This window comes from Aythya fuligula, chromosome 13 (assembly GCF_009819795.1).
Source record: "Aythya fuligula isolate bAytFul2 chromosome 13, bAytFul2.pri, whole genome shotgun sequence".
NCBI lineage: Eukaryota > Metazoa > Chordata > Aves > Anseriformes > Anatidae > Aythya > Aythya fuligula.
The window spans coordinates 4,458,824-4,483,735 of record NC_045571.1 but is presented as its reverse complement, the minus strand read 5'-3'; the positions used below and the strand labels follow the sequence as shown (position 1 = coordinate 4,483,735).

General features: G+C 51.2%; 1 protein-coding gene across 1 annotated transcript in view; it reads right to left on the bottom strand.

Annotated features, from left to right (window-relative positions):
• Positions 1–20,693, bottom strand: part of NEXMIF (neurite extension and migration factor) — a 128,482-nt gene extending 107,789 nt beyond the window's left edge. The window contains exon 1 of the mRNA XM_032196356.1: positions 20,650–20,693. The gene's annotated coding sequence lies outside the window, so the exon portion shown is untranslated. The remainder of the gene's footprint in view (positions 1–20,649) is intronic.
• Positions 20,694–24,912: the final 4,219 nt, after the last annotated feature.

Below are 24,912 nucleotides of genomic sequence, written 5' to 3'. Positions count from 1 at the left end.
GCTGTGTTTTTGGATAGAGGAACCTGTCACAGGCTCAGATGTGAAAAAATCCCCCAGGTCCCCACGTTTCGGGAATAGGAACGTGCCGTCTGGGAATAGCAAGCGCTTACCCACCTTTGCAGAAATTAACAGAATGAAGAAAAGATGACAAAAAGTCATTCCAGATTTGAAAGTTAGATCAAGGTGGTTTGGGCAGGAAGGTCAGGAACAAAACAAATCTGGTCTGTAAGTCCTGTGACAGACACCCCGTCAGTGCCATACCCAGCCACGTTCGTTGCTGTTTCCGCAGGAACCCGAACTCGCTGTCCTGGTGCTGCAGGTCCGTACAGCCTGCGTACAGCACTGAGAAACCAACCCCCTGCATCTCTTTTGGCATCTATTTACACTGCTTTCCAAAGCAAACAATTGTTAATAATACACGGGTTTATGGCTTGTACAAAAACTGAACGAGATTTTGCCTTGCGGATGCTGACCACTGATCCCTTGTGTGTCTGCAGGTTGGGGGGCACCAAGAAGCGACTTCATCCAAATAAACCAAAACACCACAAACCAGAACATGTCTACTGACTATTTTCACGGTACAGGAACATTTTTAAAAATATATATCGTGCAGGTTGCATGCCAGCTTATGTGCAACAGGCTTTAATTTCACCATTTTCATGCAATTGACGGTGTCTTGGTGATTTATTTATTTTTTTTAAACAAACACAAACTTGAAAATTCCTGTATTTTAGTCCTTAAAAAATTGAGCTCTACCTAACAAGCAGCTGTAGCAACTATTTCTCTGCCTTTATTTATTAAGCAGAGCTGTCCACTGGTAAGTAAGATATGCAGATCCAACGTAAAATATTTATGCTTGGTGCAATACATCCAAGAATAAAAATCAGCAACGGGCTGGGAAACCTTACTTTGGGAGGTACAGCAATGGCAGAGGTTAGCAAGGAAAATACTGCTCCGACAGGTAGTACTAACGAGGAAGGGCTAAAAAAATCCCCCACTGCATGCAGAAAGGTCAGAGTCTGGCCTGCAAATAATCCAGAGTTTGAGGGGTTTGTCATTTAAACTGCATGCAAAAGCTTAGCGAAGATAAAATCATGTCATCCCCAAAAGGCCACCTGGCCAATATTTAGAGGTGGTAGGAAGTATTTTCCCTCCGTCTTGCTCTGAGAAAAGAAAGGAAATAAATAATACAAACCAATGAAACAAACAACTAACAAAAACCCCACAACCACACACGCAAAACAAACCAGGAAAAAAAAAATAATCAAAAAACCAACCACAACACTGCTGGGGGGAAGAACCATATGTTTTCCTGCAATGCTAAGGGATGGAAATCCGTCGATTAAAGAGTTAAGAGACGCTCTAAAAGTAACTCACCCTGATATGCTGAGAATTTGCCGGGATCTCACCGAGAAAGGGTGCTTCTTGCACACCATATGTTCTGCAAACGCTTGTAACAACACAGAGGGGAGCCGGGGATGGAAATCCACCTTGGCTGCTGAGCTTCCCTGCTTCCTCCAAAACAAGAGCGGCCAGCGGACAAAAACGGTGCCGGGAGGCTTCAAGACCCCGCAAAGCCCCCCGAGAAGGGCAGCATGGGCTGAGGTGGAAGCAGCAGGAGGGAGAGGACCTCAGCAGGAAGGGCTGGGGTGCTCCCACCCAACCCACCTGCCCCAGCTCCTGGGGCCTCCCAAAGGTCCTTGGTCATCTAAGAGCTGACCTGAAGATACTGCCGGGCTCTCTTCGTTGGGTTGGGTTGGGTTGGGTTGAGTTGGGTTGGGCTGAGTTGTCTTCTCTCCCCCTTGCAACCAACCTCAGATGAAATGCTGATGAAGACACAGCAGACGGACTTCTACTACACCAACAAGTCAAGGCAAATCTAGAAATGCCTGCGGGTGCTGGCGTAAAATGCCCGACCACCCCAGGTATCTCCCCCCTGACTAATACCAGCAAACACCTAACTCCACCCAGGTGTCAGTACAGCACAGAGACATCTCCAACACCACAAGCTCCAAAAAACGGCCTGTTCCAGACCAGCCAAGTGGATTTTGGGGTATGCAACATTCATAACACTACTTCTTGTCCCCCATGCTTTTCTGCAAGAGAGACCTCCCTCGCCACTGAGCTCATAAATGCACTGACCAAGACATCTGGAGCACCAGAAGAGAAGGAAAGCACTGACCAGGATCAGCACGTACCGCATCACGCGGCCGAGCCCTCCTGAACCTCTCCTCAAGTCACTGCATCAGGAGTTCATTATCGATGAAAACCACACAGTGAACGCAATCATTTAATTTTATTGTTTATGCTGCATGACAGTATCTGGATGAGACTGTAAACCTAAAAGGCAAATTGCCTTCTTAAAATCTGTTAGAATTTAAGGGACTTAGAAGTTCATTTACATACCTTGTCTGTCCCAGTTTCCCCGTAAGAATTTAGAAATAATACTTCTAAATAATACTTTTTCCAATATAAAACCTTTGTTCTCTGCTGTGGCTATGTGGAAAAAAAATCCATACAAAATAGGAAAAACTCTCTGAATGTATAAATACAGATATCTTCGCAAAAATAGCCTGGAAAAATACAGGAACTCTGATGATCTTTTCTCAGTATTGCTTATTTTAAATGCTACTCGCAACACCGGGAGGTAAAAAAGCGTTCTTACAAACAACAAATTTTGAAGGTGATGACATTCCTTTGCAAACACGAGCTGCTGCCAACAACTAGCCACATATTTTTTTCTTCCTCTTCACCATACCTACATTTTTAAGGAACACTCCTTTTAATTAGAGCCAGAACTCATGAAATGGGAGGCCACAGGACCGCATCCTAAAAACCACGTGCGCAGTAGATAAATGCTGCCTTTCTTGCTGACCAGACAGCCGATCCTTTTGCTGTCTAAAAACCAAACAAAACACCTGACCCCACAAAGCCCAAACCAAATCCTTCTGCCTGTTCTCCCTCAGCATCCAGAAAGCAAGGTGGGCAGGAAGGGAGCACGATGAACTCCGGTCTCCTGCAGTACGGCTCAGCCAGAGCAACTGGATGCCCACGCTGAAATCATTAGCTGCAATTAGTTACCACTGGCATTTAAAACATTTTTAGATAACTTGAGATGCAAAGACTCTGCAATGCATTTCTCACGGAGGTATACAAAAATACGGAAAACGTGAAAGCAAACATCCACTTGAATGTCAAAACGTTCGTTCCAGGATGCTCAAAGTGCTTTTCATGCTAAGTTATCACCTACAAACATAGGCAATATGACATTGGAGAGGTGAAACAGCTTGGGGGTAGGAAGAGGCTGGTTACTTAAAACTGGGCTCGTCTTTCCTTCCCAAATTTGATACTTTACATTTTTCGAGCTAACGTATCCTTTGAGATGAGCCTCTGAAGCTAACGTCTCACTCTGCCATACATTCAGTACAAAATGAATTAAGAGATTAGTGCATGTGCTGAAGGTCACATAAATATCTAAAAGACTGGAAACAATTTTATGCTGGAAAAAAAAAAAAAAGATTAAACCTAAAAGAACATGAACATGCCACTGGAATGTTGCTGCCAAAGAGTGACCCAGCCCCACCACCCAAGAGCTACGTTAGTTTAGGACTGAATTTAGGATCCTGTGCCCTGCCAAATACCCATCACAACCTCAACATCATCATCAAGCGCCACAGAGCAGCACGACAAGAGGGTTCCTTTGAACTCTCAGCCTCAAACCGCCCGTGTGTGCCCAAGCACAGAGCGCCAGGGATGGGAAGTTTGGAAGCTGGAGCGCTGCAGAGCGAGCCCAGCCGGTCCCAGGCGGCGTGCGAAGCAACCCCCTTGGAGGCGAGGGAGGGCAGCCTAAAAACGTCCCCCCCAGCGCCGCCCCGTGCGTGGTGGAGACAAAGCTGGTGGCCACTGAATGCCAGCACGCAGACCGTTACGGCGAGATAATGCATGCACACAGCATGCACTCCGCACTCGAACTGTTTATCAGATTGTAACAGCACTGCGGCATCCAGGAGCGTGGATGTGCTGTTTTGTTCACATTTTAATGTGCCATCTTGCAGTAGATGCTTGCACAGCAGAGTAAATACAGTCTCTATATATACCCTGTGTGGGCGTCAGGGGTTATTTCTGACTGTCTTCATTACACTTCATTGCCAATTTAAATGCAAAAAAAATAAAAACCTCAACAATTCTCGGAGTGATTTCAGGCCGTTTTTTTTAATCATTTCCAGGACCTTTTCATTATGCAATTTCAAATTCTTATCGAAAGCTCTTCCTCTTACAAAGTTATCCTTGATGCAAGTCAAGCAAACCAGACGCGCTAAACCTTCTCCCCCTTCCTCCTTTGTTAATAAACACACATGAATAACATTCGCGATGTTTAGCCTCAAGAACAGTTTAATAATAATGCCGCATCTTGCTTTATATGGAGGGAGCTACAAAAGGAAACTCAGAGGCTTAATAGGTACAAATACTGCGCTTCAGTTGCAATAAATAAATAGTGCTGAACTGTAGAAACGTACCGACAGCAGCGATCTGAAAGATGTGGGTTCTGGTAACCCTCAAGCTAAAGCCGATTAGGTTTTGTTACATAGGTCCTTTGTGTATTTTTGTGCTGCTATACCAGTTAAATTGACCTCTACAGGAGCAGGCGCTGCTTTCATTGTTTAATGGCTTCACGTTTTAAACCTAACTACGGATACTCAGACGTAAAAAATAAGACCAGTCCCCCTCCAGCCCTGCACACGCGCCGTGCCTACCTGTGCACCGAGAGCAGCTCCTCTACAGCAGCACCAGGATGAGGATGAGCCCAGCAAGCAGGCCCCTGGCCTGCCACCAAAGACAGCCTCAAAGGCAGAGAGATGGATGGATGGATGGATGGATGGATGGATGGATGGATGGATGGATGGATGGAAGCACTGGGTGTGAGATCTGCTTGTGTGAAGACGCCCGTATTTGCAGAGCGCTGCCTGACCGTAGGGAAACGCCGTGAAGGAGCCGAAGGGAAGTTTTAGCCAAGTTCCAGCCATGTATGTTTTTTCCCGGAGCTCCTAGGAAGCAGGATTAGTCAGTTTGGCTACAGGCCATAAAGCATAATTACTTCTGTGAAATATGTTTAAATATGTAAGTGCAGTTGCTAATAGGGGAGCCCAGCACCACCGCTACGACGGGATTTCATGGAGCAGCGGCTCAGGCACGGGCACAAAGCTGAAGATCGCTCCCAAAGGAATCGCCTTCTCTTCACAAAGGGACTTCAAGAAATGAAACGCAGGCAGGCACCGACAAGGAAGGAGGGCAAAACGGTGTGGTTTTGGAACACGTGGTGTATCAGAAGAGATAGTTTGGGTGCTGCAATGAGAAATGTGGCAGGGATCTGTTCATGCAACAGCCCGAGCCCTTCCTCCAGGAGAGCCGGCAGCCAGCGGAAGGCAAACTTCCACTGGAGACACGAGAAAGCCAGAGCTGCCACCCCTGGAAAACTTGGGAGACACTGCTGAGCAGTAACAAGCCTTCAAGATATTAAAATAAAAGAATGGTGCATTAAGCGATGTGGTAAATGCGATTTGTCATTTAGCACTGTGAATCTATGGATTTTAATGACAGGGTCTCATTTACATTTAACAATCAGTGTACTAGAACATTTCTTGGGAACTGGGGATATTTTCTTGTCTCAGTAGGAATATATAGAAATTTCTTCTTGATTAACAATGGAGTAGAGGAGCTCTGCCCTGAAACCTTAGGCCCTTGGTTTCTCTCAAGCTGGATGAATATCAACATACCAAAGCGCAATCCTGAAAAGGAAAGCTCTCAAAAATTCAGTTGTTTGTAATAATTATGTATTTAACAATTCTTCTGCAAGAATACTATTATAAGCCACCTTACATTTCATTGTTCATTTCTACTACACATCTGCTTTAAAAAAAAAAACAACACAGAGCATTAACAACATATCTTGTTCTAAATGGTACGTTTTGGATGTGACTTTGAAATGCACTTACAGCAACTTAGGAGCATAAATCCCACTGATACTCAATGGTATTTGTGCCCTTAATGCCTGTAGCCATTACTGAAAATCTCATTCTTTCCCAGAGCTTTGGAATTATTCCAGAGGTCATGCTCATAGAAAGAAATGGCAAGTGTCAGAAGGTATTTGATATTTTCCAGCAGTGCTACGCAGCTTTAGGACCACAATCAGGAATACTGAAGTCGTGTATTTAAAACCATAATGGGGAGTTTGGGAAGAAGGGAAAGACTCGAGTCAAATTGAGCCAGTAAATTTGGGGATACGGTTAAATCTTTGTTGCATACAAGCTGGCAAAAATGGGATTCCTTTAATTCTCCTGGCTCCTAGGGCTAGCTGCATTTCCCAGGGACACCACCACCAGCTCTGGCACCTACGCACCCAAAACATCTCCCACTCAGATGAGAACAACCAGCACTTCAGGCTTTAGTTAAGGCTGAACTAAAGAGTTTAACTAGACCAAAGGAAACGTCTGCTTTTTGGCACATCCTAGCCAGCTTTCCTCAGGCGGAGGAAACCCCAGCACTGCCAACCACCGCCTCCTGCACAGACGCTGCTGCCCTCGTCCCCTGGGTGGACGCGCTGGTGTGGATGTGGTTGGCTTCCTCATCTGCCATCTCAGGTGGGAGAGGAGCAGGTTAACCTCTGAGCAGCCGCGGGGAAGCTGGATGAACTGTGTGAGTCTACGCCAGCAGGTGAGCCTTTCTGCTACATTCACTGACCTCCGTGATGCTCACTGCCCTCGCCCCGACATCCCTGGGAGCTGAGCTCCTGCAGCACCTCTGCAAAAGCGGGCCCCCAGCCTCCTGCTCTCACTCCTACCATCTGTGAAAAGGGGATTCAGAGATTTGTTAAAGAACCTTGCTAGCACCTAACGGGGCCACAGCCCTGGCTTTTACAGACAACAGGCTGAAAGCTGATGAATAGCAAGAGCGTTTGGCACTGGAGCGGGGTTATGCAGACATTTCAGGTTTCTGTGTTAAATTTCTGCAGGTCACAAAAAGAATTTTTATGCAGCGAAGCACACAGGAGATTGTTCACGGCAGACTTGGAAGTGGTGCTGTTATTTTGTCATTAACAAGAAAAGAGAAGACTAGAAAGTTTCCAGAACACAAAGTAAAACTCACGCTCCCAACATCTGCTTATAAATTGCTTACCATCAAGCTTTGTAGAAAAGCCTTATCGTTTTTATTCCCTCCTCCCCCCTTTCATACCATCACTTTCGGCTTGCCAATTTCATTTCGGGAACATTTGTGCACACTTTCTGGCTTGACTGCCTATTTGCTTGAACAAACGACAAACTCCGGGTGATGTTCAGAGAGCAGGGCCACGAGGCAGGTTATGGTGACGCTGTCCCAAGGCTGTGCCCTGCAGTCCTGCCGGAGCTCTGTGACCTCCCCTGCTCCCCAGCCTGCACGCAGCCACGGCCGGCACCGCGCCAGCTCCCGCGTCCCCGCTCCCCATCACCATCTGCGTGTGGGAGACGGCCGCGGTGCCAGAACGCGGGGGCTACGAGGCAGGGGAAGGCAGAGACAGGCAAAATGTGCCCGGGCTTCCCTGCCAGGACGGACCCCGAGCAGACTCCCGGGCTGTCCTGGTGATGGAAGAGGTGACCGGGCTGGGCTCACGGGGAGGAAACCGCGACGAGCCTTGGATGATTGCTGCTAGCATCGCTCTGCCCTAAAAGCACCTCAAAAGCCCTAAAGGCCTGTGCAGCACTTGGCTTGCCGGATGCCTGGACCCATACCACAACCCTCGAGACATCGTCACCACCGAGTGCCCCAGTCTCCAGCCCAGTTTCCTCTTCCAGTCAGCTGCAAACAGCGACGGGCACGTTCCCCCCGTACCGGCCTCCTGCCGGGAGGGATGGCAAGCAGAAAGGGAGTGCTCCAGCCCTGACGGGGTCCCTTAACCAGGAACCAGGAACCCAGCACGTGCCCTGAAGCCCCACAAACTTGTACATGTCTTAGGACTCAGTTTGCTGCACAGCATTTCCATACGGCCTGGAATCCTCCTCTTACAGCGTGTGCCTGGATGTGCCTGAGGTGCAGGCTGAGACTCCCCGGAGACGGCATCCAAGTGGCCGAATCAGGGCCTTGAACAGACTCACGGTAAATCCCCTCGCTTAATCCTTAATTAGGTTCTGTCTTTCTAACATCAGGCTTCAATAACCAGCGCAGGAGAAGCTGCAGAAGCAGATGCCAGGCCGCCAAGGACCCCTCCACGCACCCTCACGCCACAAGGCTGCTTTGGCAGCCACATCGCAGTGCCCCGGGGGGACGCAGCCACCCCGGCCTTATGGCAATTACGTGAGCAGAGCCCATAGCACACCCCATAACTACACCAAGCTGCTCACAGCGCCCTTTGCCTCTTGGCTTTCGGTGCTTGCTCCCTGTAGTTGCCTGCAGATGGACAAAACATCCAGCTGGGATGGACGGGAACCGGCAAAGGCTGAAATTTTAACTCAAATCTCAGCTTTACATAGCAATTTTAAGAGCTCTCCCGTCATATTTTGCCTTAGTAAAAGCCAAACAAAATGTCTTAGATGTGAAGAATTTACAACCGCCAAGAACAAAAGCTTTTAGAAAAAAAATGAAAGAAAGCATTCATCATGTTTTAGGACTAAATCTTCTAGATCATTTAATTACGCTACTAAGTACCCTGCAAGTGGCATTTGCTGCTCTGACGGAGCCTGCCAGCAACCCAAGAGGATCTTCAACCCAAGGTGGCCCCTCAGTTTGTGACCTGGTCCTGCTCAAGACCGCTTCCAAGCCCTCTGTCCTGGTGTCACCGTCCCCACGCCTCCCTCACAGCCACCTGTGGGAGGATGCAGAGCCGTGAGACTGCCCGGTGGGTTCTGCAGCACTGGGTAGCGGGCAGTAATTTTGAGCATCCGTGAAGCTGTCTCTATATCCCCACTCTCACCGTAATTAAGACTTGTTGCTGACACCAGTTACTCTCAGCCTGTGAAGGCAAAGGGGAAGATGTAAACGAAACAACCTAATTTTTTGATGTATTCCAGTAAGAAGCTTGTTTTCTGTTCCTGCAAAATACAAACACTGGATAGCCCTGGATAGCTAAGGCCATCATGTTCTCAAGGTAAACGTGGAAAAAAAGCCCAAAGAAGTAACTCCGGGGTTTTGAAAAGATGTCAAGAATTCGGCAGGAGATTCTGCCAGCCTCGAATGAAAATCCTGAAGATGGTTATTGGAAACGCACAGAAACAGCCAACGACAAGAACCAGTGGCTCCTTTTATCCTACTGTCTGTGCCTACACATGAGAAATCATCCACCTAACCCACTTCAAATAGTTCCTCTTTCCAGCACGCGCTGCAGGAAAAACAAAGCTGCCTTTGTAGAGCCGAAGCCCCGCGCCCCGAGGCCGCAGACCTCGCAAACCCCGTGATACCCGGAGCCTCCTCCCTAACCCAAGTCCCGTCTAAACCAACCAAGGAACCTGCACAAACTAACACGTCCAAAACAACTTTGTTCTATACAAAGTCCAGCAAATACAAATTTAAACCCAAAAAATTACTGATATATAAGACGTTGTGTTTTGTTTTTCCCCCGAAGCACTGTAAAACCCCAGGCCGCCTGTCAACCAGCATTACCCAACCCAGTCAAAGGCTTTCTCTGGTCTGTGCCCCAAAGCCTGGTTCCCATCTCCTCACCCCAAATGCACCGGGGGCAGCGGTGCAGCGTATCCCGAGGTGACACAAAGGCCACCTCCATTCAGGGAGGAACGCCGTGTAACCCCACGGGCAGCACGCAGAGGACCAGGGACAGAGGTGTGAGAGCCGACAGCCACAGCCCTCGCATCTCCAAGTGGAAATGTGGCGAATAAAACGCTGAGACTCCGAGCTGAATTAATATTCTACCTCAGGTGACTGCAGAGGAGGTTGTGATGGTGGACCCCGAACACCCAATAATCAGATTAAAAAAAAAAAAAAAGCACAACCTAACGTTTACTAAAGAATACATCACCGTCGTTGTTAATGCTTGTATTTCCACGTGCTTCATTTTTTTGAACTCTCCCCCGACAGGAAGCTGCCTCTCTTTGGTTTTGAGCTGGCGGCATTTGCCAAGCTGCCCTTCCATCCTTCGGCACCGCAGCTCCCCTTCCCCGCAGCCGCTGCTGGAAGAGCTCTGGTTCTCCTTCCCTTCTCACCCTCCCCGACAGACACCCCCTGTCCGCGGCCGGACACACGAACCAGCCCAAACCCTCACCACCTTCCCAGCAGGGGATGCCCCCAGCCCCCGTGTCCGGGTGTTTTTACACCTCCCAGCACTGACAGCGCTCTCCTGGCCCGGTCCCCTCGGCAGATGGAGAGGTGCCCACACCCCGGAGCTTGGCCTGGCAACCCTGAAGCTGCCAACACCGATTCCCCAAGCTGTCCACGGATGCTCACAGCCTTCTCGGGAAGGAAAACCAACGTTTCCAACAAAGCACGGCCTCTCCTCGGCAGGACGCGGCTCTTTGCATATATCTGCTAACGACATCGCTGCGTTTCTCCACCCCCTCCCCGGGTTTCTCCTTTTTGTCAAACTCTCCAGCATTTGTTCTGGAGCTAATTAAGGCCCCTTATCACCATGGCGAGAGGGGGGCAAGGTCTAACAAAACAGCATTAATGAACTGATTGTTTTCACCGGGCACATACGGCACTATAATCCCTAGGACTGGAACATATCTACACTTGGAAAAATAAAAATCAAGTGAAGCAAGTGTTGTTTACATTTTTACAAGAGTTTAACTAGAAGCCCACGTAAAACTGGGTTAATCCACCAGCACCTGAGAACTTATTTTAACGGGAGATTTATGCTGGGTGGGACAGCCAGCTCCATCCTTTTTCCTCCCCTGAGCATATGCACGAGCCTTGTGTCTGCCACCTGACTCTTCTTCAAAGAGATGAGTTTCCCATAAACTTCATTAGTTAGATGCAGTTTTTATAGGTAATTCAGAACCTCTTCCCACCTTTCTGGGTTATTAAATCTATTAACATCGCAGGATATCGTTATGTAAGTACTGCTCACCTCCATTATGCAGCAGAATTAGAAGAGAGCTATCAGAACCCAGTTTGCCGGGTTTCATCTCAGCCTCTGCGTGAACTCAGGCACCAGAAGCAAACTAACCCGCACAGGATGGGGCTTCGATACCGAAGAGAGCGACAAGAAGGCAAGGAGAAGAGGAGGAGACCAAGCCCACGAGGAAGGTAAGGCTCACACGTGTCTCAGGCGAGTGCTGTGAGGAAGGCAGGGGGTTTTCTTGCCCCACACTCCGCCCTCCGCTTGTCTCCTCCAGCTCTCCTTTCATTTTCAATCCACCTTCCAGTCGCATCTGAGATTTTTAATACCACCTACAGTCAACCTAGACCAACCCTTGGAAGGATCCCCTCCAAGAAATGTCTAGTTTAAACGCTTGCAGAAACTGTGCTTCATATTTCTACTCCCTCTTAGTTTAGGTTCAACTGGCTCCCCAGATGCTTTTTGAAGAAACTGCTAAAACGGGTCATTTTTTTGACAGGAAACCAGTCCCGGCCAACAGTAATCTTCAGAAAGCTCTCTCCACCTTTTACTGGAATAGAAAGCCTCAGAAGAATAGTGTGAGTCTTTTAATTAAGTATGATAGCTTCTCCATGGCATATAAAAAGCAGGAAAGTTCTGTGCGCAAAACTTTGAAAAATTGCCTCATTTTTTCAGCACTTCAGGAGTATGCAAACTGAAACGTGCGGGGTATGCTCACCTCGGTGGCTGCCCCAAAAGGCTTCGGCTGATGCTGCATTGGAGCCGTGTGTCCCTAAGGGGATGCCAGTGGCCACCGCCCCATCTCAGTAACAGAGGGAAGGGCAGCATCTCTTTTCCCTAAATTTCCTCTCACCGCCCCGGGCCCACCCCTCCTGCCAGCCCGTTTGCTTCTCAGCTTTCTCTAGAGACACAGCCAACGTTGGACGAGCTGAAGGATCCTCCCCAGCCAGAGCAGCCCCGTTAGCTAGGTGCTAGGAGCATCCTCACGGGTCCGTCCCAAGGCACGAGGGACCGCAAGCACTGCTCAGCAAGGACGGCAGCAACCGTGGCACTGCCACATGGCCTCCTGCCTCCTGCTCTTATTTTGTGTAGTAATCAAAATTTGAGGCTCAGATCTGGAACAAAATAGAAGGTTTTATAAAAAAAAACATCTGTATACGAGAAGAGCCAAGGGACACCACACACGAAGAACACTAAAAATATGAGGAGCCAACCTAGCAAGAGAGGAAATGTTTTTTCTAGAACTAGAGGCGTGTTTTTAAAGCAGTGGTTGTTACGATCAGCACCAAGAGACTCGGACTCCTTCAACACACGCCACATACTTCAACTAATTTTCACAACACCTGGGCTCGGGCTTGCTTGGCTCAGACCACTACACGCCACCTGCCTTGCGTTTTCAGTGCACGCCTACCTGCGTTGGCTGCTTCAGAGCGTGGCTTCGGATCCATCCTCTGTCCCTCCTGTCAGCTAAACGCTCAGCCTGCGTGGTCATCCTGCCCTCGGAAGGATCACACATTTCCCAGTGTAAATGGGCTCCTCTGCTGCACACCCGGCTGAGCAGTAAGTGCTGCTAATGACGCTCGTCATGGGCTGTTTGCTCCCTGTCCTCGCTGCAGGAGAGGAGCACGTGTGCTGGTCGGGATGGTTTTTAATAAATGCGTGTTTGCTCTCGGGGTGGCACAACAAGACCACAACCAACGCGTGACCGATCCAAATGCAAACAGTGCACGCTGCTACGTGCTCACGCCGGGTGCCCGGGGTAAAGAAATGGTCCTGGCACCCAAACCACAGCCAGTTTGGGACCCGTTCACATGGCCTGGGGCACCGCACCGCTGTCACACACACACTGCCCTCCATGAGATGGGGCACAGCACCGCCCAAGGACTGCTACAGCAGGGCTCAGCACCAGCACGAGGCTGGCCACGAAACTCAGGCCATTCACCTACCACACAGTGAGTTTTTTTGGATCGAGCTCTCCCCGAATGCAAGCCTCCTTAAGTCGCCAAACGCCACGCAATTACAACTCAAGGCCTCTTGGCTTTGTTTAGCCAATGTAATTTGAATTCCAGGAATCCTTTGCTTGCAGGGACGCCGCATATACGTCCGGAAAACAAACCCAATATAACATGAATGTAGGACACGGGTTTGTGATGAGCGTTGCTTGTCCCTGTCAACCGGCTGCGCTGATGAATAACACTTACGATGGATCAGATCGCCCACCTACTATGACCGCAACCTTCCCGTCTCCAACAGCCACGTGCTCCTCCAATTAATTGCTCAGAACTAATTGTCAGATGTAATTTTCAGCCAGCAATTTTTTCTTGCCTTCCTCCTCCTTAATACATTCCTTTCACACGCGTTCCCTGCAGCACCTGACTCGCTCAGCAATCTTCCTCCTTCCTCACGCTCATGCATTATGTCCTAGACCTAATCTCTCCTTGCAGCTTCTGAGCAGAGCTCTTCCAGGCAGCTGACATTTAAATAACTTCTGTATTGACTTTCCTCTGCTGTACCTCGAGCCCTCCTTGTTTTCCTTGTGTTCATATTCCAATTCAGCTCCGCACAGCTATTGCGGAGGATATTGGAACGCAGCTTGACTGATAATCAATAAATACCTTTACCCTGCAGTTCCTCGGATGCAAGGCACAGGAGGAGATTCCCCTCTCCTCGCATGCACACTGGCTATTTTGGATGAACAAGGGCGGAAGAAGGTTCTTCCCAAACCTGGTTGCAGACACCGCTAAGCCCGGGAAGTTTCCTTTAACTCGCATTAAACTGATACAACTTTTAATTAAAAAAGTAATTTTGAAAAATTGCTTGTGCGGTGCATAAGGTGATGTTCAGACAGCATCACTGATCCCCAGAGTTCTGCAGCCTTGAGTTTAATAAACTGAATTTTCAAAAGTAAACACAGCTTGCATCAAGCACAAGCCCTCCTATTCCAGGCCAGCCTTCCCCGTGCACCCCTCCGTAGCGGGCAGGGGCGGCTTGCACCACGGGGCTTCAACCCCAGGGGTGCTGCCAGGGTGCTCAGCCCTCACCCCTGCCCACTGCCTCCATCCCACGGGGATGGCAAGAAGCAGGAATTCACACCCAAGAGCACGTAACCCGGCCACCCCGCTGGGTTAGCACGCTCCAGCCTTCGATGGCTGTTGCTTGGCATTTATTTTGCCTCGTGCTTTATTTCCCGCAGCAGGTGATCTTGCAGAGACTCATCTCTGACACATCAGGAGTTGGGACGTCGATGCTGCCATCCCATCGTCCTGTACACGAGGCCCTGCAGCCCCTCTGCCACCGGTGAGCGCCTCCACGCAACCAGGACAGGCGAGGCTCAGAAAGCAAACGCGTCGAGAAAGCAGGCACGCGCTGCGCTGCTCCGAAACAGCAGGCATTTGGTTGTTAAGTCAATGTTATTAAATATAAATACAGCGTTTACCACTTTCATCTTCGCTTCCTTGCGTTGCTGCTACTGCAAAGCTTCCAAGGTCATCAGAAATGCCAAAGGGACGGTGGTGTTACCTCCTCTTGCCTGTTCCACCAGGACGTTGTAGGGCCGCACGTGACTTCTTCCTGCCGGCAAAATCCCGCATAGCTCCTCACGAATTTCTTCAGCCAAAGAAAGCAGCTTCAAAGGTTTTGTTGTCCAGCGCAGTAAGACGAATGCTTTAACGCTCAGCAACGCCCAGTGACGCATTTCATTCCCGTGTCCATCAGCTCTAAGCACGACTTGTGCTTACCCGGTGAGACCGAGCTTCGCCAACGCCTTGTTTCATGAAGTGGACATTCAGATTTGGCCTCGGCTCCACAAGGCACTTAAGCATCTGCCCAAACACGATGTGTGCAAATACTTCAGTGAGGTCTGATTTTAGGCTATCTGGCAGCACACACAACAAACTCCAGAAGATACAACGCTCCTTCTTTATCTGAAGAGCTCTACTCCGCAGATCAGCCTTTCAGAGCTGTGCTAGTTTCAGCTGTAACAAGCTCTTCACACTTTTTGTAACTAATGGGCTCCACATATTCATCTCCAAAGAGATAAATTCCCTTCCTCCCTTTCCCTTTTAAATAAGCCAGGCAACATTACAAAAAATAACATCTGTGCCACAGTTATGCAAGAAGCAGCATGATCACCATTAAGCTGCGCACTACAAAAATAGCTGATTTTTTATTTTTTATTTTTAATGAACAAAGGTTCACCTTTAAGCCTTGGGATCGGGGAGGTTTTCAGTGCCACCTCTGCTCCTTGCTTACGCTAAACTACCTGCTCTGCTGCCCCTCCTTGCTGATGGGGAGCTGGAACGGACCGATTCTGGCTGGAAAGGGCTGAAACACGCAGTAAGAAGAGGAAGAATCCCCAAAGTGTTGTTAGCACGTGTGTACGTTTTATTGCAGTATGCAAACAGCATTATACATTTCCTTGCAACGCTTAGCAAGCCTTCTCTTTTCATAAATATAGGTCAGCAGAGCTAAACTCTGTTTTTGCCTCAACTCCCACTTTAAATGCATAAAGAATTGGATTTTTAGGGAGCCGAATGAAAGAAATGGTCTATTTCATGCTATTATGTACCCAGCCAAGGATCCCAAAGGGTTTGTTTGGGCTTTAAAAACAAAACAAAAAACCCTTGGCATTTGTCAGACTAAAACCATTTTTCTTTGGTCTTTGCACAACCGTCCTTCCCAGATCTGAATAAATAACAGCAAACAAATTCCCCCGCATTGATCACGCTCTGCAGCCAAACCACCGCAGGGCGTTGCTCTGCCCACAAACACCTTGGGGCACCCCGAAAGGCACCGACTGGAGCGTGTCCAGTGGCCACCTTGCCTCCCGAGGGGCAAACCCAGCCCCAGACCTGATGGCCACCAAGCACCGGGTCCTGGACCCACACGGCTGGTGCTCTACACGTGCACAAACCCCAGACCAAAGGTAAAGCCAAGCCGCCAGCTCGCGCTGCCTGACGGAGCGATGAATTTTGAGCCAACCAGCTCAAGGCCAGCAGGAAATTCACCCTTTCAAACCGGGGACCTCTCGTGCAGAAAGGCTGGCGTTGCAGCAGCTAGGACGAGGAAAGGCTCAGAGAGAAAGCAGGGAAGGAATTAGTTCAAATTAAAGAAAGGAGCAGGCACAGTAAACAAAACCGCTTGTGCTGCAGTACCGAGTCCCCATCAGCCGACGAGCTGCCCAGACAAATACGACAATTAAGGCAGCGAAGGTTACTGGGTTAGGACAAATTGTGCTTTCCGCAGGAGGTTTCAGCTGATGGCTTCTCTGCATTTGCCGTGCCCGACTGGGTTACCCACAGGTTACCCACGGAGCTGCCCTGCTCCAGCCGAACTCGCAGCCCCCAAGCCCAGCCATGGTCCTAAACGTTCCCCGATCCCCGCACGAGCTGCTGGATCTCCAAGCCATCACACCCACCCACGAGGGGCCCAGGACGAGCCGCCGCACGGACAGGTGATGTTGATGCCGTGGATATCCTCGGACAGACACAAACAAACCACAGGAAATTACCGCGAGTCGCTCCCTACAGAGGCAGCGGGGTCACAAAGATCGGGGTTTGCTTGTTTGCTTTAATATGAACTGAGAAATTGTGGTCAGCAGCAGGCCTTTCCCCTTCCCATCTTCCCGAAAATTCCACCCACCCCTCTACGTTAAAGCCACCTCCCGAGCCAACCTGCTCACCCAACATCTGAAAATTGTGTTTGTTCTTCAGAAAAGCATTCGTAGCTAGAACAGCCCCTCTCCACACCGGCCTCATTCCCAGAACCGAGAAGACCCCAAATTATTCCTCACCCTCCGGGGGAACACGGGGAACGCCCGGTCCGCAGGGCGCAGTCAGAGCCTGGGGCTGCAGCCAAGGAGTGGGAAATTGGGGCCGGCGCAATGGATGAGAGAGAACCTTTTTTTTATATATATATAAAACTTATAGTTTCAGCTAAAATACTAAAAATTAAAGAAGAGCTTCAGTGGCACTTCTGAAGAATTAAAAAAAAAAAAAAAAAAAGAAAAGGCTTTGGAAGCTTTAGATTTGAAGCTTCACAAGCTTCTTATGAAAAATGCAAGCTTTGAAAAACTTCTGAAGATTTAATGTTCTTACTTTGGGCTCTCCTACTACCAACGAACTATGGATGCTGTAACTAATAAAAAATAATTAATGTCAATAAACAGGCTTTTCAGAAGGCCTCAGCTTCTCTTCCCCATCAAAGACTCGAGCCATTCATCGGGACGTTATGCTGGAGACAAAATCCACGGGGCCCCCCTCTTCTCTGTGCCCGGTTCTTCTGCCCTAACACTCGCCATCAAAACCTCTCCTGGATACTTCTTAGAGCAAGGAAATGAATCAAGACTTGTTTTTCTCAGCACCCAGCTCCAGAGGCAGCCCCCACACCCCTAGAAAGGGTAAGGGTGTTTCGGAGAGGCGTTAGAAATGGCTCAGTGCACGAAGCGAGCAGGAGCAGTGCCAGGCCTCGTGGTCGGGCGCACCACGGTCACACCAAAGGGCAAGAGCAGGAAAGCTGGGAAAGAAGATCAACCCGAAACCTCTAGTGACACATCCACCCATGCTCTGCAGGCACTGCACAAACAAAATTTATTAAAAAGAGAGAGAGAGAGAAATACAGGATCGGTGAAAGGAAGCAATTAGGCAGCAGAATTTTCTATCACGGGAGGCTACCGAGACGAGAGCTTGGATAAATTAGGCATTTTGTAATAAAAAAGAGTTCCCAGAGCTTTGTTAAAACCACACAGGGCTGCGGGGCACCAAGCACCTCCCGCACCCAGCAGGGTGGGAAGGAAACCGAGCCCCAGCCCCGCGCTCACCCTGCCTGAGAGGGACGCCAGAACGCCTCCTGTACACAAGAAATTCTCCAGATTTAAAGTTTGAACACGAGCTAACAAACGTCAGGGATGAAAGAAATCCCGGGATGAAAGATCTCCATGACACCTGCTTTGAATAAAAAGGCACCGCTGCAAAAAAATATCAGAGACCTGCTGGTCTGGAGCCTTTGCTCCGTGCCGCTCCCCAGACGTCGATTTGGGAGCGATGCGCACAAAAGCGGCGTTACGCAGCTGCCACGCCATTCCCTGCACACAAAACCCACCCGGCGCCGCTGCCCGAAGCACTGCTGAACCAAAGCCACCTCCTCCGTGAGTGGACGTGATCAGGGATTCAGGGATAAGGCACGCGGCCGTGGCCATCGCCGCCTTGCGCGGCTCCTTCCAGCGCCTTCACTGCAGCTCGGCTTTACCGGGCGCCCCAAAAACCCAGAGCTGTGAAACCAACAATGCCAACACTCGGGCACAACAGCGGGGTGGTTTATCCCAAATTCGTGCATCCTTCAGACTAAATCCATGCTCAACACGTGGATGCTTAAACCAAGCAACTGCCTCTGCTGCTCCCAACCTCGCCGCTCAGCTCCCAGCACCGGGACGCAACCCCTACGGGATGTCCACGCCACGAGGACACGCAGGAGCCTTCACCAAACGCACTTGGTTTTACACCACACATCCTGTCAGCTCACTGACCGCCTGCCCAGGTAGCGATGATGAAGCCAACACAAACCGCGCTAGCAGGACACAAAGACTCAGCACCCAAAAAAAGGCACAGCCCTCGCCCAGGTGAGGAGGCAGGGCCTGGCACGTTGCAGGTGGATCGCATTGAAATTATTTCGCTCCCAACTCCCCAAATACCTTTCTGCGAACGCCCTCACAGAGCAAAAAGTGCTGTTTTTGAGAGGCAACAGCAATTCTGCTGCATTTGATGCTCGCTCCACCTGCCTCGCCAGGCCAAGCACAAAGCCGGCGACCACGGTGTCCACGCAGGACTCAAGCGAAGCCGGGAACTCTCCTCCCCAAGGAAAGGAGTATTTCCCAGCGTTGCCTGTGACAGGGCATAAACTTTAAGGGGCCCATTCGCTGGGGAAATCAGCAGGGCAGGAATGGAGCTGCTATTGCTCTGGCCACGACGGGCAAGGTGGGTTATCTGCTGCCCTGCCCGCCGGTGATCACGTCCTACACCTGGGCTGCCGGCCCGAGCCGTGCTCCTTTGTCTGGCCATACTTCCTCCCCAGGCCTCCCCCCGGCTTTGCAAACTCGTCCAAGTCTTCCCAACACAGAAAGGGAGAAGCTAACGCCAAAAACACCCACCAGGCATCGACCCCACCGAAACACCGCCCTACGCAGCCGCGCTCGCCGACAACCACCCAGCCACGATTCTCTCCCCCTTTTTTTTTTTTTATCCCCCACCCCAATCCAAAGGACTTCTCACTGACCATCCGCGAGGGGAGACGGGGCTCTGCTCCACGAGACAGCAAGCAAAAAAAAAGAAAAAAAAAAAAAAAAAAAAGACGAAAACGCCCCAAGGCCCCCCCGCGCCCCCTGAAGCAGAACGAGGGGCAGGGGAGGGCCGGCGGCTCCCCTTCGCTGCCGCCTTTCATTGCTGCTGAGCCCTCGGACTGGCTCCCTTTATTCGCAGCCGGATACGCGCTTTCAAAGATACTGTACTACTGTGTAGGCCGACCGGGGGACTCTCTTTTCTTCCCTTAGTTAGAGCTTTGGGGAAAATCATTATCCGCGAAGGCAGAGAGCCGAATCAATGCAGCTTTGTACGGGCCGGGGACCCGCAGGCGCTGCCCAAGGCCCCGCTCCGCCCTGCGCCCACCCTCCCCACGGGCTTCACGCGCTCCGACAGCGACAGCCGAGACCCCACGGCCAGGCTTCAGCCCCTTGGAAGGAAAAAAAACGCATATACATAGACGCAAAATAATAACAATGAGAGTAAAACGATAATAGCGGGAGTAATAAGCAGCGTGGCGTGGAGCGCTGGTGCAGAGCGAGGTTTATTCGCCCAGCAGGTTGATTTATGGAGCGGACTCGAGGCGCATCCAGCCCTGCTCCTTACATAATTGCCGCCGCTTCCACAGCTCCGCTCCTTTTGTCAAACATTAAATTTGCCACAAGTGCTTCGCCCGCAATCGCCACCACCGCAGCCCCGTACCTGGCCGGCACCCGGCGCGGGGTGCCAGGAGCCAGCCGGGGGCCGCCTTTGTGTTTTTTTTTGGGGGGGGAGGACGGGGGAGGTGGTGATGGGTTTGGGGTTTATTTATTTTTATTATTTTTTTTTATTTTTTTTTTTTTTGGCTGTGTAATTTCTGTGGCGCTCCGCGAGCTGGCGGCCTGCGGGGCTGGGGATGGGAAGGGAAGGGATGGGGAATGGGAAGGAGGGAAGGGAAGGGATGGGGAGGGAAAAGGAAGGGATGGGGAAGGAAGGGAAGGGAAAAGGAAGGGATGGGGAGGGAAAAGAGGGGATAGGGAAGGGAAGGGAAGGGAAGGGAAGGGAAGGGAAGGGAAGGGAAGGGAAGGGAAGGGAAGGGAAGGGAAGGGGCCGGCCGGGCAGATGGCTCGCTCTGCAGACAATGAGGCGGGCTCCATCCTGCCCCCCGCTGCCCCCTTCCCCTTCCCCCCGGCGCCGGGGGCCGCTCCCCGGCCCTCCCCATCCCCGCAGGCCCCGCGCAGTGCGGGCAGGCCGCGGCCCCCTCCTTCCTCCCCCCCCCCCTCCTCCTCCTCCTCCTCCTCCCCGGGGGTCTCTCCCCCCCCCACCCCACCCCGCACTCACCTCAGCGCCGGGCCCGCGAGGGAGGAGGAGGCGGCGGCGGCTCCTCAGGGCCCGGCGGCGGCCGCGTCCCCCCCCGCCGCCCCTCTCAGCGCCGCTCCATGCGCGCAGGTGGAGGCGCCCGCCCCTTCCCTCCCCCTCCCTCCCCACCCTTCCCCTCCCCGCTCGGCCGCCGCCATTGTTCCCCCGGCCGCGGGGCCGCGCCTGGCGGAGGGCTCGGGAGCGCGCGTGGGGAAGGGAAGGGACGGGAAGGGAAGGGAAGGGCAAGGAGGGGCCGGGCCGGGCCGGGGCGGCCTCACCTGGTGCTGCCCGTGCCGCCTCCTCCTCCTCTTCCTCCTCCTCCTCCTCCTCCCGGCCCCGCTGCAGCCGCCGGGGCCCCGCCGGGGAGGGGCAGCATCGCCGCCCGCCGCCGCTCCGCACCGCGGCGGGGCCGCTGTGGAGAGGAGGGAGGAGAGGGAGGGAGAGGGAGAGGGAGGAGAGGGAGAGGGAGAGGGAGGGACCGGCGGAGAGGGGAAGGCGGCGGCGCCCCCTCAGTGAGGGGGGAGAAAGTTTGGGGGTGGTGGTGAAGCCCCGGCCCCCCCCGGCTCTGTCAGGGGAAGGTGGAGGTGGGGGAGCCCTAAGGGGAGAAATAGGGGAGGGGAGAGGGGTGCGAGGCCGCCGGGTGGGCTGGGGGTGGAAGGGGGGAGCTGTGGGGTACACAAAATGCAGCTTTGATTCACCTGGGAACCAGGCCAAAAAGTTGCTTTAGGGTTCGGTCACGGCATCACCTGGACGTGATCCTGTGGGACGTGCTCCAGCTGCCCCTGCTCTGGTCCCCTCCAACTTCGGCCGCTCTGCGAGTCCCCAGGTTAAAGCACCCAGTGCTGGAGTCCTTGCCCCCAGGAGATGGGGCACACACGAGCAATAAACCCCTCTTGTCCCTCACTAGCAGCGGTGCCTGGGCTGTGCCACGCTCTGTATCCAAACACGACTCGTTCCTGCTGCCCCTACTCAAAGCACCGTGCCCTGCTGTAGCTGTAGAGGAGGTGAGCGATGGGGCTGGGGCCAGGGAGCGAGCCCTAAGCCCAGCAGCAGCACCCCGTCCTGCTCACAGCCACGGCTCTCCCCTCCCAGCAGCAGCCCGGGGCTGTGGAAGGTGCAGAGGTCGGCCCCTGCAGCTCTGCGCATCTCTGCTCTCTCCTGTAATACCATACTTAATTTCACCCCGTGTTATTTTCTTGACAGAAAGATTGAAGTGATGTAAGTGAGTAATTAGGGTCAGGTGAGACAGTGACGGTGCATCTGGCAGCACTCAGTAAAATAAACACGCTTCGGACGCTGTTCATTACCTGCTGGGCACATTTCAAAATACCCCGAGCTTGGGGCAGGCTTTGCCCTCAGCCACCCCTGGAGCCCTTACCTCCAGAAATGCCCCCAAAGGCACCCCACAGTGCCAGGGTGAGGGTGGCTGGAAGCACTGGGGCACTGACATGCACCCGCCAGACCTCCCCAGCTCCTCCTGAGGGCTTTGGGAAGGAGAGCTCAGCGGTGCTGTGCGTGGGGACCGGCCACTACAGCCCTTGGCAGTACCTAACCACCTGCATAGGGTTGGAGGCAAGGGTGGGGAGAGCCTTTGTGGAGATGGAAAGATACCTGCAGTTAAACAAGCATTGCACCTGGATCCAGTTTAGAAGACAACAACAACAACAGGTAGTTAAGTGCCTTCCTTCCTCGAGAACACAAACGTAAGGCTTGCTTAAAGGTTATCCTTGTAGCCGTGGCACAGCATAACATCTTTAGTTTGTCGCACGCTACTCATTTAGGGTGCTTCGTTTACAGAACTACCACAACATCCGTCCATCAGCAGCACAGAATTCTGCACAGCATCTTGGGCAATCCTAAAAATTAACAGTCTGTGCACTGTGATCGTTTTATGTACTGCCACAAACACCTGCAAAGTGCGCTGGCTTGACGGAAGCACAGCTACCCACCTCGGCCGGTGGATATTAAATTTCCAGGCTGTCAAATAAGAGACTTGCGGGTCTAAGAACAAGGTGCCAAGAAAACTCCTCTTGGCAGGAAGAGATCAACACAACCCTGAGCGAGGAGAGATTGCAATGCCATCCGCCGCCTCGCTCTGCCCTGCCGCACACCCTCATTGCTCTCCTGACCTCCCCAATACAGTGCAGCCGCAACGTGCATCGCAATCATTCACTACAACCTGTACGACGGAGCAGATCAGACATTTACATCTGTCCCATCCTCCCAGCTGTCTTCAGACAAAATCCTTGTGCCCAGGCACGTCTGTATGCCTTCAGCCAACGCTTGCTTGTCTGCCTCCTAGGAAGCAGGAGTTAGAGTCCACGACAGCAGAACCCCAATTGTGGTAACAGGCCGGATTCACACAAGAGAGCCACAGCTTCTCCCCCGTGCGTGACCCACACGCCTGGTGGGGATCTGGAAGGAAGGAGAGAACGTGGGAGGGTGCGAACAGAGCGGAGAAGACGTGCTGCACCAGACCTACTCGTGCTGGGCGAGACAGCCCTAACACCGCAGCGCTTCCCAAACCACGTGGAGGCCCCCTGCGCTGCACGGTGCCCACCACAGCTGACAGACCCTAATGCTGCCAGCACCACAAAGCAAGGTGTCTGAGAGGTCTGTTATCCTGAGAAAATTATCTGAAAAAGTTCTGTTTTGGGGATGGAGCCAGGGAACTGCCTGATGAGGAGACAACATCAGACCTCCATCTACAAACTGCTGCACGAAGGAATGATTTTTATGCCATTACGAGCAGAAAAGCGATTGGAACTGGAGGCTCTCCATGCAGTGGGGGGCTTCGATTCAAGCAGGCGAGGGAGTCACCTTGTCTCCTCCTTTCCCTGGTCCTGATGTGTGATTCAAACCTGACTGTGCTGTGGGAAACAACTCTGAGCCTGCAAACAGTGATTCACTCTTACTGAGGCTGAAGCAACTCCTGAGGAACAAAGCTGGGATTATGAACCGCCAGATACCAAATTTCTCCTTGACTGTCACACCTGGCAAGCCTTAGAGCTCTACCAAAAACCTCTGAAATGCCACCCTAAGCAGTCTCTCTCATTATGAACTCCACCAGTTGCAGAAAGACTCCCCCAACACTCCCCAGTCTTTTTGCACACCCCTTCCAGTGCGCTGTCTAAGAGGAGCTGGAGAAATGTGTTGCTATTTAGTCCGTACCTTCTCTTCGTCCTGACTGGCAACGTTTCAGAAACACCAAGAGAAAAAAGAAACTCAAGGCTGTTGTTGACCTCTCTGGGCAAGGCAAATTTCTGCTGTGCTTGGCAGAACTGTGGAAAGAAAGTGAGGAGGGTCCCAAATCAGTTGTCCAGTCTTCTCCATTCCTTGCTGTGTTCCTTGTTCCATGAGTTAAACCTCTCCACCCCTAGAAAGCAACCCTTCATTGCAACTCCCATCACAAGGCTAAAAAACACATCCATATTCAAGTCAGAAAATTCCAGCAGATAAATATCCCATGGTGGAAAACATTAAAACTGCTTCTAATAGGCCCAAATTAGTCCACACCCATTTCTCCCCATCCCCCTACCCCTCCCCAACATCCCTCCTGACACTTCAACTTTAAATTTGAAATCTTTGTTCAAATTGTACATTTATCTTACCAGGCTTCCGTGGCCAAACACCTGATTATTGGTGGCTTCTGAACAGGAGGAAATAAAAGCATACATTTGTGCCTTGGCCAAGATGAATACTCTGCAGACAGAAGGCTCTGTGTTCTTCCATTTCCTTGGCAGGACTAACAACCTTGGCCATTTTAGGGGAGGCTACTGTATTAGCAGGAAAAAAAAAAAAAAATCACACAAAAAAACAACCCAGCAACAACAAAAAAGGTTTAAGAATGGTCTGGTGTATTTGCAGTAAGCCAGAACACACTGGCTAGACCAAGAAAAAAAAAAAAAAAAAAAAAAGCTAGAAAAAAACCACACTGGTTACAAAAAAATCTGGAGAAGGCAAAAGGATCAGGACACATACAAGGGGGAAAAAAACAAACAAAAAAAAAAAAAAAAAAACAAGATGAAGGAAAGAGTGAATAACTCTCAATGCTCAGTAACACTGAACAACAGTTTGAGACCGCACAACCAACTGCAGCAGCAGAGCTGTTGATCGATTTGCCTCTTGGATAGCCCCCAAGCTGAAAGCCCCAATTCCACATCACCACCAGGAGCCAGTCCCTTCTGCACTCCTACATCCTTCAGCCACTGATGAATGAATGGACAAACACGAGAGATAGTGGAT